This window comes from Gopherus evgoodei, chromosome 6 (genome assembly GCF_007399415.2).
Source record: "Gopherus evgoodei ecotype Sinaloan lineage chromosome 6, rGopEvg1_v1.p, whole genome shotgun sequence".
Lineage (NCBI taxonomy): Eukaryota > Metazoa > Chordata > Testudines > Testudinidae > Gopherus > Gopherus evgoodei.
The window spans coordinates 121,913,468-121,926,991 of NC_044327.1; the positions used below are offsets into that span (position 1 = coordinate 121,913,468).

At 48.1% G+C, this 13,524-nt stretch overlaps 1 protein-coding gene across 12 annotated transcripts in view; it reads right to left on the reverse strand.

The window, feature by feature from the left end:
• CTIF (cap binding complex dependent translation initiation factor) overlaps nucleotides 1–13,524 on the reverse strand; it is a 357,428-nt gene that overhangs the window by 37,508 nt on the left and 306,396 nt on the right. The gene's annotated exons all lie outside the window — the stretch shown is intronic.

A 13,524-nucleotide genomic window follows, 5' to 3' on the forward strand; every position in this document is an offset into this window, starting at 1 on the left:
AGAAATTTGGTACTTTACTTTTACAGGGACCAAATAAAAATTATGATGCTATAATCCAAGTGTATATAGTGCTCAGGACAAGGGGATGTTTCCCTAATCCATTTTTGATGTTATTGCAGCGTGCTTCAAGAAATATCACGGCAGCCTGCTAATTTCCACTCTTAATTACCTTTCCTTATGGTTATAATTTAGTTGACATAATGCAGAGAAAAATTACAGAACAAGTTCATTCTCGAGTATAACATAAAAAAACTACAGGTGAAGTGTGTGTTCAATGTGTGTTGCTCAATATATGAAATCCAGCAACTAAAATGATAATTATTTAAGTATCTTTTCTACATCATCTTATTCCTATTGACTAAAACTAAAAAGGATACATTGTTGCACCCAATGAGCTAATCTGCACCTGCACAATATGGAGACAGCTGTGCAGAAGAGCCATCGGCGAGAAGAGTACTGGTTTATAAACTGTGTGAAATACTGATGTTTAAATGCATGTAAGTGAAGCAGCTGCTGAAGAAACCCAAGTGAGAGATTTGTGATTTATTTTATTATGCAACAATATGTGTAAAAAACTCAAGAGATGTCAATCAGTGCCCTCCTAATACTCAAAAGTGAGCCACCAACAGACTGATGAGCCCTCTATAGCAGGGGTGGGCAAACTACGGCCCGGGGGCCATATCCGGCCCTCTAGATGTTTTAATCTGGCCCTTGAGCTCCCAGCAGGGAGCAGGGTCCAGGGCTTGCCCTGTTCTGGTGCTTCTGTCAGGGGCTTGTCCCGCTCTGTGTGGGTTCTGGAAGCAGTGGCATGTCTCTCCTCCGGCTCCTATGCACAGGGGCAACCAGGGGGCTCTGCAGGCTGCCCCTGCCCCAAGCACTGCCCCTGCAGCTCTCATTGTCTGGGAACAGCAGCGGCAGCACCTGCAGATGGGGCAGTGCACAGAGCTGCCTGGCCCTGTCTCTGCGTAGGAACCAGAGGGGGGACATGCCGCTGCTTCTGGGAGCTGCTTGAGGTAAGTGCTGTCTGGAACCTGGCCCCCTCCCATACCCCTTCCCCCCTCCTGCTCTCTGAACCCCTTGGTCCCATCCTGGAGCACCCTCCTGCACCCCAACTCCCTCATTTCCATGTTTTCTCTGAATACTGTGTTGGTGCCTCAGTGTCCCCATGGCATTTCTTAAGTATCTGGCAGAGCAAAGGGCCAGTTCACCTAAATGCCTGGCACTCTGTCTCTTAGCAACTGATGGCCTGGGCCCCTCCTCTGCAAAGGTGCCAGCTGAAGGTATTGGAGACAAAGGGATCAGGTGACCTCCTGGCCCGGGAAAGGGGCTGAGGAGAGAGGAGGGGCTGGGAGGGGTTGTTAGTCTGGAGCTGGCTGGGGTCAAGGGTGGAGGGCAGACCTGGGGGTCTGGCTCTCTGCTCCCCAGAATGGACCCAGCTGAGGGGTCCGGTTCGCTGTACCTACAAGCTCTGTTTTACACCCTGTTCCTGTCATTGAATAAACCTCTGTTTTACTGGCTGGCTAAGAGTCACGTCTGACTGTGAAGTGGGGGTGCAGGACCCGGTGGCTTCCCCAGGACCCCGCTGGGGTGGACTCGCTGTGGGAAGCGCACGGAGGGGCAGAGGATGCTGAATGCTCCAAGGAGAGACCCAGGAGGTGAAGACGTGTGAGCTTCTTGCCCTGAACAAGTCTGCTCCAAGGGAGAGGAGGCTCCCCAAAGTCCTGACTGGCTTGGTGGGGAGCAGTTCCAGAGCATCGCCCGGTGACTCCGTGACAACTGGTGGCAGCGGTGGGATGTACTGCACCCCGTGAATGGCGCTGCTTGCAGTAAGTGACTGGGGAGCAGTAAAACAAAGGAGGGATAATGAGGACCAGGCGTGCTGAAGGCTCAGAGAGGGACGGTTAACCTCTGGGAGTGTGTGACCAGCGAGAAGGACTGTTGGAGTAACAGGGTCCCCCTGAGGACTGCAGCGAGCAGTCTCAGGGGCGGAGGAGCTTGCTGCTCGACCCTGGGAGAGAGAAGGATTTTTGCAGTAGCAGGGTTCCCCGGGGGATTGCAGGAGCAGTCCCAGGGGCGGAGGAGTCTGCAGCTCGACTCTGGCAAAGAGGTGGTGATCACGAGAAGGGCTGGCACACCAGGGGTTCTTCCTGGAAACCATGGGGGAGCCAAGAGCACACCGGCCTGTGAGTCCAGAGCCACTTGGGAACGGTGAAGTGATGGCCTGTCACCATCTCCTTGAGAAGGACATTGTGATCCTGTGCACAAAGAGAGGGTTACGCATGGGGAAATTCAACAAGGCACAGTTAATTGTGCAGTTGAAGGAGAAGCACCGCTCTGAGGAGCAGATTCCTGGCCCAGATGGGGCTACAAGAGGATCTGAGAGCAGCTGGAGCATCAGCCAGGCATCCCCGGGAGTCTGGTCCCCAATCAGACGAGGGTCTTCACGATTGGGTTCCCCATCAGGAGATTGGAGACGGATGGGATGGGAGCAGAGCCCGAGAGAGCGAGAGAACCGTGAGAGAAAGCAAGAGCCCGAGGAAAAGCTGCAGGAGAAGCAGCAGCAGCGTGGACTGGTGATGGTGGAGCAGAGAGACATAGGGGGCTGCCCAGGGGTCAGTGGGGAAACACGCCTGCGAGGGTGAGACCCTGGGACAGAGAGAACTGTGGTGGTTCAGCCCCAGATGCTGAGGGACTGTGGGACCTGGGTGAAGTTCCCTGGGGTGAGGCCCCTCGCCCTGCCTATGGCCCAGAACCCTGTGCAGACCCAGGAGGGGTCGGGCTGGCTGGTAGTTGGGGTTCTCCAGGATATCGGCTGGGAGGCCCTGTTGGGGGTGACTGTCTCCCCATGGGACAGGATCCAGGCCCCGCTCCTGTAACGGCCGAGGGTTTGAATTCAAATCCAGGGAACCAATTGGCTAGGATGAAAATGGTCAGTGAAAATGCAAATGACCTGGCTGGCAGGGGGGAGGGGCTGCTGGGCTCAGGATACCTGCCTACCTGTAACCAGCCCCCTGGGGCTGAGTGGGAGGGAGAGATGCTCCCTGCCTCCCTGCACACCAGAGAGGGGGCTCACTCTGGCTCTAATGCTGTGACCAGAGCAGAGAGCTCACTGCCTGCCCCCACTGGGACAGCAAGGGCAGTGCTGAGCACGGAGGGAGCTAAGATCCCAGCTGAGTGGGGGGACACCCGGGCAGGGCAGGTCGGCTGCCAAACAGGTTTGCCTGGTCCAGACGTGCTGCTGGGAAGTGATTACACAGCAGGGAGGGAGCTACCAGGGACAGGGCTCGGGGGGCTGTGACCACAGGTCCAGCCAGCGAGAGGGAGCAGGTCCCACTCGCTGCCCCAGCTGCTGAATCCCAAACCAAGCTGCAAAAGAATCCCTCCTTGGAGAAGCTGAGAAAACTTGCTGGCCACAGCGCTGCAAACCCCCTTGGGGAAGGCTGCAGGGACAGAGTCCTGCGGGAGAAGGGATTCCTGTACCGGGAATGGGCTCCCCAAGGGGAAGGAGAACTGGGGGAAATCGGGAGGCAGCTGGTGGTGCCCCAGGAATCCACAGGGTTCTTCCCATTTAAGCTGCTGGATGGGAGGAAAGTGAGGGGACCCCTGGACCTGAAGGGGAAGGATTGGATGGAGAAGGGGGAACACCCCCTGGGGGATCTCTTCCCTGAGGTGGGAGACAATCTCCCCGTCAGGTGTTCCCGGTTCAGAGTCACTGGGAAAGCACCCCAGAACCTGGAGAGAGAGGTCAGGGACATGCTGGCTTTAAATGGAATCCAGCCATTTTACAGCCCATGGGCCTCACCCGTGGGGCTAATCCCCAAGCGAGACAGGACGATCTGGTTTTATGGGGGCTATCAAAAGGGTTCAAGCCGCATAAACCTTCCCACATGCGGCCTGCAAGTGCCATCAAGCACACCCGACCTAAGGGAGGGCGTGAGACTGTACTGCCCTGGTGTAACTTAGCGAACAGGAGCTGCTAACAGGGAGTTTTGCAAGGGAGTTTGGAAGGGGAGTAGGAAGGGGGGGGTCCCTTGTCGGTCTCATCTGTGACCCATTGGTCCCCTGAACCCATAACCTGAGCCACATCAAAAATCTTTCTGTTTACAGCAGAGAGGAGCGGACAGGGAACTGTAGACGGGAATTTGCGAGAGTTTGACAGAGGGAAGCTTACAATGGTGAGGAGGACCCGCAACACCTGTGCCAGCACTGCTTCTGTCTCCTCCACCTGTGCCTGTAGCCAGACAGAGCACCAAAGCATGGGTGCTTTTACCCAGATTCTGGTGTGGGCTTGCAAAGACTGTCATTTGCAATTTCCACTTACTGATATCCAGGCTGGGGGTGGCATCCAATGTGAAAGGTGCCTGCTGGTGGAATCTCTCAGGCAGCAGGTGGGAGAGCTACAGGAGGAGGTGGCCAGGCTGAGGAACATCTATGTCCATGAGCAATTCCTGGACAGTATTCATGTGGAGACAGCTGATGGTGCTGTCCCAGTTGACAGGACTACCGACACACCAGTGGAGGAGGAGATGCCTCAGGGTGTATCTGACACACCAGTGGAGGAGGAGGCTCAGGGTGGACACAGCCAGCTGGTTACTTCTAGCAGCAGGCAGTGCTCCACCGCTGCTGCGAACCCTCCTGTTGTGGTAAAAGATAACTGTTATGCTCTTCTTGATACAGGAGAGAAGAAATCACCCCCAACAGTGAAGGGGGTGAAGCCTCGTACCCCTAAGGCTGGGAGGTCTGCTGCCACCACTGATAAGAAACGTAGGGTAGTGGTGGTTGGAGACTCTCTGCTGAGGGGGACGGAGACACCCATCTGTCGCCCTGACCGTTCATCCCGGGAGGTATGCTGCCTGCCAGGGGCCCGTATCCGAGATGTTACAGAGGCTTTGTCGAGGATTATCCGGCCTTCTGACTACTATCCCATGCTACTCATCCATGTGGGCACAAATGATACTGCGATGTGTGACGCTGAGCAGATCAAGAGTGACTACAGGGCTCTGGGAATACGGGTTAAGGAGTTTGGAGCGCAGGTGGTATTCTCTTCGATTCTTCCTGTTGAAGGTAGGGGTCCGGGCAGAAACAGATGCATCGTGGAGGTGAATGCCTGGCTGCGAAGATGGTGTCGCCAGGAGGGCTTTGGCTTCCTCGACCACGGGATGCTATTTGAGGAAGGACTGCTAGGAACAGATGGCGTTCACCTTTCGAAGCGGGGAAAGGCCTTATTTGCGCACAGACTGGCTAACCTAGTAAGGAGGGCTTTAAACTAGGTTCGGCGGGGACAGGTGAGCAAAGCCCACAGGTAAGTGGGGAACAAGACCTGGGAGATGGGATGGAAACAGGAGGAAGCACGGGCAATAATGGCAGAGAGGAAGGAGGGTCAGGGCAAAGCTGGGAAGCAAGATCAAACCAGTATCTTAGATGCCTTTATACAAATGCAAGAAGTATGGGTAATAAGCAGGAAGAACTGGAAGTGCTAATAAATAAATACAACTATGACATTATTGGCATTACTGAAACTTGGTGGGATAACACACACGACTGGAATGTTGGTGTGGATGGGTATAGTTTGCTCAGGAAGGATAGACAGGGGAAAAAGGGAGGAGGTGTTGCCTTATATATTAAAAATGTACACACTTGGACTGAGGTGGAGATGGACATAGGAGACGGAAGTGTGGAGAGTCTCTGGGTTAGGCTAAAAGGGGTAAAAAACACAGGTGATGTCGTGCTGGGAGTCTACTACAGGCCACCTAATCAGGCGGAAGAGGTGGATGAGGCTTTTTTCAAACAATTAACAAAATCATCCAAAGCCCAAGATTTGGTGGTGATGGGGGACTTCAACTATCCAGATATATGTTGGGAAAATAACACCGCGGGGCACAGACTATCCAATAAGTTCCTGGACTGCATTGCAGACAACTTTTTATTTCAGAAAATTGATAAAGCTACTAGGGGGGAAGCTGTTCTAGACTTGATTTTAACCAACAGGGAGGAACTTGTTGAGAATTTAAAAGTAGAAGGAAGCTTGGGTGAAAGTGATCATGAAATCATAGAATTTGCAATTCTAAGGAAGGGTAGAAAGGAGTACAGCAGAATAGAGACAATGGATTTCAGGAAGGCGGATTTTGGTAAGCTCAGAGAGCTGATAGGCAAGGTCCCATGGGAATTAAAACTGAGGGGAAAAACAACTGAGGAAAGTTGGCAGTTTTTCAAAGGGACGCTATTAAGGGCCCAGAAGCAAGTTATTCCGATGGTTAGGAAAGATAGAAAATGTGGCAAAAGACCACCTTGGCTTACCCTTGAGATCTTGCGTGACCTACAAAATAAAAAGGCAGCATATAAAAAATGGAAACTAGGTCAGATCACGAAGGATGAATATAGGCAAATAACACAGGAATGCAGAGGCAAGATTAGAAAAGCAAAGGCACAAAATGAACTCAAACTAGCTATGGGAATAAAGGGAAACAAGAAGACTTTTTATCAATACATTAGAAGCAAGAGGAAGACTAAGGACAGGGTAGGCCCACTGCTCAATGAGGAGGGGGTAACAGTAACGGGAGACTTGGAAATGGCAGAGATGCTTAATGACTTCTTTGTTTCGGTCTTCACTGAGAAGTCTGAAGGAATGTCTAGTATAGTGAATGCTTACGGGAAGAGGGTAGGTTTAGAAGAGAAAATAAGGAAAGAGCAAGTAAAAAAGCACTTAGAAAAGTTAGATGCCTGCAAGTCACCAGGGCCTGATGAAATGCATCCTAGAATACTCAAGGAGTTAATAGAGGAGGTATCTGAGCCTCTAGCTATTATCTTTGGGAAATCATGGGAGACGGGGGAGATTCCAGAAGACTGGAAGGGGGCAAATATAGTGCCCATCTATAAAAAGGGAAATAAAAACAACCCAGGAAACTACAGACCAGTTAGTTTAACTTCTGTGCCAGGGAAGATAATGGAGCAGGTAATCAAAGAAATCCTCTGCAAACACTTGGAAGGTGGTAAGGTGATAGGGAATAGCCAGCATGGATTTGTAAAGAACAAATCGTGTCAAACTAATCTGATAGCGTTCTTTGATAGGATAACGAGCCTTGTGGATAAGGGAGAAGCGGTGGATGTGATATACCTAGACTTTAGTAAGGCATTTGATACAGTTTCGCATGATATTCTTATAGATAAGCTAGGAAAGTACAATTTAGATGGGGCTACTATAAGGTGGATGCATAACTGGCTGGATAACCGTACTCAGAGAGTAGTTGTTAATGGCTCCCAATCCTGCTGGAAAGGTATAACAAGTGGGGTTCCGCAGGGGTCTGTTTTGGGACCGGTTCTGTTCAATATCTTCATCAACGATTTAGATGTTGGCATAGAAAGTACGCTTATTAAGTTTGCGGACGATACCAAACTGGGAGGGATTGCAACTGCTCTGGAGGACAGGGTCAAAATTCAAAATGATCTGGACAAATTGGAGAAATGGTCTGAGGTAAACAGGATGAAGTTCAATAAAGATAAATGCAAAGTGCTCCACTTAGGAAGGAACAATCAGTTTCACACATACAGAATGGGAAGAGACTGTCTAGGAAGGAGTATGGCAGAAAGAGATCTAGGGGTCATAGTGGACCACAAGCTTAATATGAGTGAACAGTGTGATACTGTTGCAAAAAAAGCAAACATGATTCTGGGATGCATTAACAGGTGTGTTGTAAACAAGACACGAGAAGTCATTCTTCCGCTTTACTCTGCGCTGGTTAGGCCTCAACTGGAGTATTGTGTCCAGTTCTGGGCACCGCATTTCAAGAAAGATGTGGAGAAATTGGAGAGGGTCCAGAGAAGAGCAACAAGAATGATTAAAGGTCTTGAGAACATGACCTATGAAGGAAGGCTGAAGGAATTGGGTTTATTTAGTTTGGAAAAGAGAAGACTGAGAGGGGACCTGATATCAGTTTTCAGGTATCTAAAAGGGTGTCATCAGGAGGAGGGAGAAAACTTGTTCACCTTAGCCTCCAATGATAGAACAAGAAGCAATGGGCTTAAACTGCAGCAAGGGAGATTTAGGTTGGACATTAGGAAAAAGTTCCTAACTGTCAGGGTAGTTAAACACTGGAATAGATTGCCTAGGGAAGTTGTAGAATCTCCATCGCTGGAGATATTTAAGAGTAGGTTAGATAAATGTCTATTAGGGATGGTTTAGACAGTATTTGGTCCTGCCATGAGGGCAGGGGACTGGACTCGATGACCTCTCGAGGTCCCTTCCAGTCCTAGAGTCTATGAGTCTATGAGTCTATAAGGAATGGGAGAGATGCTGGGGCATCCATGGGAAAGATGGTAGGTTCGAACTTCCCCAGGTCACTGGCTGGAGTGACCTCGCTCAGTTCGGTCTCGAAGGGGGGAGAGATGTGACGAACTGGGAAAGTTCTTAATGTTTTCTCTGAATACTGTGTTGGTGCCTCAGTGTCCCCATGGCATTTCTTAAGTATCTGGCAGAGCAAAGGGCCAGTTCACCTAAATGCCTGGCACTCTGTCTCTTAGCAACTGATGGCCTGGGCCCCTCCTCTGCAAAGGTGCCAGCTGAAGGTATTGGAGACAAAGGGATCAGGTGACCTCCTGGCCCGGGAAAGGGGCTGAGGAGAGAGGAGGGGCTGGGAGGGGTTGTTAGTCTGGAGCTGGCTGGGGTCAAGGGTGGAGGGCAGACCTGGGGGTCTGGCTCTCTGCTCCCCAGAATGGACCCAGCTGAGGGGTCCGGTTCGCTGTACCTACAAGCTCTGTTTTACACCCTGTTCCTGTCATTGAATAAACCTCTGTTTTACTGGCTGGCTAAGAGTCACGTCTGACTGTGAAGTGGGGGTGCAGGACCCGGTGGCTTCCCCAGGACCCCGCTGGGGTGGACTCGCTGTGGGAAGCGCACGGAGGGGCAGAGGATGCTGAATGCTCCAAGGAGAGACCCAGGAGGTGAAGACGTGTGAGCTTCTTGCCCTGAACAAGTCTGCTCCAAGGGAGAGGAGGCTCCCCAAAGTCCTGACTGACTTGGTGGGGAGCAGTTAGAGAGCATCGCCCGGTGACTCCGTGACACTCATAAAGGAACATTTTTTGGGTTTGGTACCACTGAAGGAGAAGACTGGAGTATTTATGATTGAAACTATTCTACAAGAGCTTGAAACAATGTCATTATCTGTTGAAAACTTAGGTGGCCAAGGCTATGATAGTGGGAGTAATATGGAGGGTAAAGACAATGGTGTGCAAAGGAGAATGATGGAAATCAATCCTAGGACCTTTTTCGTTCTTTGCAGTGCACATTCTCTGAATCTGGTTGTCGATGCTGCTAGATGCTGTTTGGAGGCAAGCAGTTTCTTTGACCTGGTGCAACGTGTTTTTCTCAGGCTCAACACACTGTTGGGAGATTCTGACTCGCCATGTGACTTCTCTAACTGTGAAACCACTTAGTCAGACAACATGGGAGTATCGCACTGACGATTTGAAGCCTCTTCGCTATGAACTTGGAAACATTTATGATGCCCTAACTGAAATTTCTGATGATACTACCTTTACTGGATCATCTGGCAATACGGCACGTTCAGACGCAGAAGCTCTTGCAAATAGCCTTTCCAAGTTCAAACTTGTGATTTCACTCATTTTGTGGTATAATATCTTTTCAGGATTAACGGCAGCTTCAGGAATAGAACTTGAACATACATTCTGCTGTTCAAAAACTGCAGCAAACTAAAAATATTCTGAAGGAATTCAGAAGTGATGAAGGGTTCAAAAGAACACTGGTAGATTCTCTCAAGCTTGCTGAAGAAATAGACTTTCCAACAGAATTTGAACCAGAGCCAGTTCACATTCGGCAAAAGAAACAGCAGTTTTCATATCAAGGACAAGACACACCCATTCAGAACCCAAAACAAACGTTCAAAGTGAATTTCTGCTTTGCAGTCCTTGATATTGCTATTCATTCAGTTGACAAAAGACTTCAACAGATGCAGCAGCAAGAGTCAGTATTTGGCTTTCTATATGATATCCACAGCTTGCAAAAGAAAACAGCAAAACAGATAAGAGAATTTTGTATAAAACTGGAGTTGGCATTGACTCATGACCATTCAAAAGGCATTGATGCTACATACTTGTGTAGTGAGCTTCAGGCTTTTTCAAGACGACTCAAGAAACATTCCACTCCTGAAGAAGTACTGAAGTTTGTTTGTGAAAGTAAATTCACAGACAAGTTCCCCAAACATCTGTATAGCTCAATGCATTCTTTTAACTTTGCCAGTTTCTGTAGCTAGTGGGGAACGTAGCTTCTCAAAGTTAAAATTGATAAAAACATATTTGTGTTCAACAATGGTGCAAGAGAGACTTGTTGGACTTCCCACAATGTCAGTAGAGCATGAAATATCTGCAAAACTGGATCTAAAAGGACTAGTGACTGAATTTTCAAAACTTAAAGCAAGAAAAGTCATGTTTTAAGAGCACAGAGTGCTTTTTATTCGGAGTGTTTTGTAAACACAGGTTAAAGTTAATGGAAGAGTTTTCTTATTTCTTTCTATATTGTATGTGGTGCTAATGGCAGTTAAAGAAGGATGGCGTAATGGATGATTCTGGATTCGTAATAATAAACATTATAATTAACATTTTTAATGCATTTTTATTTGAAATTGGACAGAAATATCATCTAGCTGTCATGTGCAAATCTATTCTGAAAATTTCATGTCTCTATTTTATCTGATCTCAGAAACGTTGGCTGGACGGACAGACGGACAAACTGAATAATTAAGCCTCTGTTTAAAAAAAAATGCTTAAAAACACTGAAAGGAGAAAAGGGGCAAAATGTTTCCCAGTTTACTGAAAACCTCAGCCTAGATATGTCGTTGGGGTTTGGGCGCCAATTGCATGGCTCGCCTAGGGCGCCAGTTGCCGGCAGCTAGTCTAGGATTGCCTCTGCCTGCAAACAGCTCCAGTTCCATGGAGACAGGCCCCTTCTCAGCTCCTGAGGTTCCTCTGCCAGCACCTGACATCCCTCTATCCCTTTAAAGGCACATCCCTGTGGTATGAGGATGAGCCGCACTGCAGTAGGAACATCTCTATTCTCCTCAGCCTGAGTTCCTCCTGGGGGCTCCCTGAGAAATGCCTTCTCCTCTCTCCTCCCCTTTTGGGAGCACAGGCTCTGCTTTCATGTGGGGTTTACACTTCCTAGCTGCACTATGCCTTTGGTTTAGCGGAGGAAGGTTCCTCGGACTCTCATCATCTCCTTATACAGCCAAGCAGTGCTAGTCACAATCCGACCTTCGGCATTTTCCTGCAGGATCTTACACACCCTCCACCAATCCCAATGTCTTCCCCTCCAAATCCTCAGGCTTCCATTTAAACCCCAGTTTCCTGCCTGAGAATGTTTACTGAGGCACTGTTATTTCCTGCATGGAACCACATCAATCCAGTTTGAAAGCCATTTAGTGTCTAAAGATTCCCAAAGCATTCTGGGAAATTCTTAGCCGCTTGGGATAACCACATGAACTCATGTTCCAATATGTCTGTTAGTCTATAAGCTGCCACAGGACTCTTTGCTGCTTTCACATGAACTCTGGCATGGTGTTTTAGATCGCAAAGCCAAGAACAGCTCCATGCAAGCGCGGGAGAAACAGAGACATGTATATATTCAACTCCTCTGTGGATTCACCTTGAGAAATGCAATGGGCTCATGCACAAACTCGGTTTTGTATTTTTAAACTTCCTTAAGTAGGCAGCCCCTCTATCATTCCTAAAAACCTATCATAAAAAACCCAGGCTGGGATACCTTACAGTTTAAATAAGAAATTCTGGGAGATTTATGTTTTGATCGTGTCCAGAGCGGTGAGTTTGTTGCCAGCTCAAACACTTCAAGCTGAAAATACACCTTTCCTTATTTACTGTAAGTAATTCATAGCAGATTATTGGGAAACTGCAAGGAGAGTTAGGATGCAGTTTTGGAACTGCGCAGAGCACACATAAAGGACATTGCACCACACGCTCTTCCTTCAAATTCCTGCTTAACACACATTCCCCTTCAGCAAAGCCTTCCCGAGAAATGCCTCCAAAGAAATTCATTTTAAAAATACAAACATCTGCCCTGCTTTGAGATTCACCCTGACTACCACTGGATGGATCTGAACTGTAATATCTATCTTTTTAGACTGGAAGTTCTGTGAAGCAGAAACATCTTTTCTTCTTTAAAAATCATGGGGGCCAGCGCTAAAATATTTTGGTCATAAACTTCCTTTGATTCATAGCACAGTGTCACTGGACAATTAAGCAAAGATGGGGAGGGTTTAAGCACTGGACTGGGACTAAGGAGACCTGAATTCCATTCTCAGCTCTGTCACTGCCTGCTGGATGACCTTGGGCAACTCACCTCACCTCTGTGTGCCTCAGTTTCTCCATCTGTAGGATGGGGATAATAATACTGCTGTCCTTTGTAATGCACTTTGAAATCTACAGATAAGAGCTAAGGCTAATGATGAAGACCAAGGGTAGATAAAGGCCCTTCTGAAGTAAATAATCAATCATCATCTGGCAACACAAGCAGAAGCTGCAGTTGCTCGTGTTGAACAAAGAACCATCTACAAAATGACGTGGCTTATCTGTGGTAAATGGCAGACATCAACGAACACTCTCATCAGGAACAAACAACCGAAAAAGACTGGACAGAGCATTTCAAAGAATTGCTGAACAGGAAACCACCTAAAGAGGAAGCAAACGTCCAGGAGGTAGAAGGAGATCTTGATATCAACACAGACACCCCAAATAAGGAAGAGATCATTCAAGCCATTAAATCCTGAAAAAATGGGAAAGCTCTTGGCAAGGATAACTTGAATGCAGAATGTTCAAGGTAAATCCTAAATTAGAAGCATCTATCGTGTCCCCTCTGTTTACATCAGGCTGAGAAAGGGAAAAAGTGCCAGATGAGTGAACCGATGGGGTTATAATGAAGATACCAAAGAAAGGAACTCTCAGTGATTGCAATAATTGGCATGGTATCACACTTTTATCTGTGCGAAGCAAAGTATTGTGTAAGATCACAGTTCAGTGTATATCAGAGGCAGTTGATAGTGTTCCCAGAAAAGAGCACGCTGGTTTTTGGAAAGGGCGTGAACGCACAGACCAGATCTTCATTCTACGAAACAGAACAGAACAGTGCTTAGAATGGCAATGGCAACTCTACATAAACCTCATAGACTTTGAGAAGGCTTTCGATAGCATTCACAGGACCAGCCTATGGCGCATTCTGCGGGCATATGGAATTCCTTTCCGTATAATCAATGTCATCAAAAGCTTCTATTTCAACTTTATATGCAGTGTTGATCACTATGAGCTTAGTTTTGAAGTCAAAACAGGAATACATCAGGGGTGTATCATGTCTGCAATTCTCTTCAACACTGCCATCAACTGGGAAATGCAGCATACAAAAGAAGACATGCCAAGAAGTATTAAATGCATACTCCTCTCATCCCTTGAAGACCTGGACTTCACAGATGATGTCACTCTCCTATCACATACCCAACACCACATACA